Source organism: Myotis davidii, unplaced genomic scaffold, assembly GCF_000327345.1.
Source record: "Myotis davidii unplaced genomic scaffold, ASM32734v1 scaffold125, whole genome shotgun sequence".
Lineage (NCBI taxonomy): Eukaryota > Metazoa > Chordata > Mammalia > Chiroptera > Vespertilionidae > Myotis > Myotis davidii.
Genome location: NW_006299390.1, coordinates 6,406,660 through 6,408,901, shown reverse-complemented (window position 1 = coordinate 6,408,901; position 2,242 = coordinate 6,406,660). Strand labels below are relative to the sequence as shown.

At 41.0% G+C, this 2,242-nt stretch overlaps 1 pseudogene; it reads left to right on the top strand.

The window, feature by feature from the left end:
* The first annotated feature begins 859 nt into the window (after positions 1-859).
* LOC102766125 lies at positions 860-1,257 on the top strand (annotated as a pseudogene).
* Positions 1,258-2,242: the final 985 nt, after the last annotated feature.

The following is a 2,242-nucleotide window of genomic DNA, read 5'->3' as shown; positions in this document are numbered from 1 at the left end:
ATTCTTTCATTCTTATTACACATCTTCTAAAAACATCATTATAGTTTAGATCTGAGTAAAACATGACAATTGAGGACACTAAGATATAACATCTATTCATTTTTAAAAATATTCTTTTATTGATTTCAGAGAGAAAGTGAGAGGGAGAGAGAGATAGAAATATCAACAATGAGAGAGAATCATTGATCAGCTGCCTCCTGCACACTCCCCATTGAGGATCAGGCTTGTGCCCTGATTATGAATTCAACTATGATCTCCTAGGATCATAGGTCAATGCTCAACCACTGAGCCACACCGTCTGGGCAGGAACTTTTTTTTTTTTTTTGCAGTGAGGTACAATGTAAAACATCATAAAGGTCCCAACCAGGTGGCACATCTCTCTCTCTCAGGTATTAATTTGGCTCCAAAGAGACCCAAGGCTTAACTAAATGGGATCTTCTAATTTCAAAGAATTGAGCACTTCATCTTCTGGCATACTTACTTATTTTATGTCTGAGAGCTGTGGTAACAGAAGCTGTAGATATCTACCTAAATGGCAAAAACTTACAAAGACAACTTAGAATTACAATGGCCATTATGGGGAACATTCCAATTAAACAAGATTATTCATTTAAGAAAGGCAATTGAAAGCAAGGGCTCCCAAATTAAAAAAAACAGAATGGGAGAGCTATTTTAATTGGCATGCAGAAGCCTCCATAAGGCTTCAGGATGCCAAAATAGCGACATTGAAAGACTCACCTCACAAAACTAATGAAATACTGAAGAACAAGGGGTACCTAAAACAAAGGACTCTAAGACTGGATGTGAGTGCCTTCTGGGGAATAGGGGGATAGTAAGGTGTCAGCTGTGTGCTCTCTGGGCCTTGTAGCCATGCCTCACAAAATTGAGGAGATCAAGGACTGGCCCACAGCTAGAAGAAAGGATGCCAAATCTGTCAAGATCAAGAAAAATAAAGAGCCCTGGCCGATGTGGCTCAGTTGGTTGAGTATAGTCCCATGCACCAAAAGGTCACTGGTTCAATTCCCAGTCAGGGTACATGCCAGGATTGTTGGCTTAATCCCCAACCCATGTTCCTCTCTCCCCCTCCCTTTCTTTTCCTCTCTCTCTAAAATCAATAAAAACATATTTTAAAAAAGAAAATAAGGATAATGTGAAGTTTATAGTCTGATGCTGCAGACACCTTTATATCTTGGTTATTACAGACAGAAAAGGAAGCAGTCCCTGCCCTCAGGTTTGGTGGTGAAGGAGCTGAAATGAACCAGACAGGCTGATCTAAACTGTATTACAAATGTTATAAATTTTAAAAATAAAAAGTTACAAGACTGACATAACTCTTACTACTCCCCTCTATTCCCCTTCACCTGAATACTCACAATCTATTAATACTCTAGCTGAACTGCCTTTCCACTCTGGAGAGAATACAAGATGGTAAACAAAGGTCTACCTAGTTATCGGCCTCACAACTGCAACGGCTCCAAGGCCAGAAATCAGAAATACCTGGGCTTCTCCCACTACACTCTCCTAGGGGTCCATCATCAAATTCCTGGCCCAGAAATTGTCTCATTTCCATCAAACAGGACATTGCAAAGAGATTGTCTTAGAAGGTTTTGCCAAATCCTCGCACACCAATCAAATGCCTCCATCTGGGCCCCTCCCATGGTTGATGGGACTCTAATTGATTCTCTAGTAAACTGCTACTAGTTATTCCCTTAAACAGTTAGAGAAAAGTAAAATTAAAATTAATGAAAAACCACCCTAGCCGGTTTGGCTCAGTGAATAGAGAATTGGCCTTCGGAATGAAGGATCTCGGGTTGATTTCAATCAAGTGCACATATCTCAGTTGCAGGCTCAATCCCCAGCCCTGGTCAGGGAGGCAACCAATCAAGGTTTCTCTCTCTGTTTCTCCTCCTCCTTTCTACTCTCTCTAAAAGTCAATGAAAAAAATATCCTATGGTGAAGATTAACAACAACAACAACAACAAGAAGAATGGAAAACCTGTCAATTTAAAGCAGGGCTATCTTCTACTTTAAATCCCACTTGCTCTGGAGCCTGCCAATGGATCCAAGAAAAATACAAATGAAAAAGCCAAGTCAATGAAGGGTGAAAATTCTTACCAGAGTCAGCAATTCCAGATCTCCACAGCGCCTGCTCAAGAAGGGCAGTTATAAAGATACTAGAGGCTCGGTGCACAAAATTAGTGCATGGGGGGGGAGGGCCCTCAGCCCAGTCTGTACACTCTCC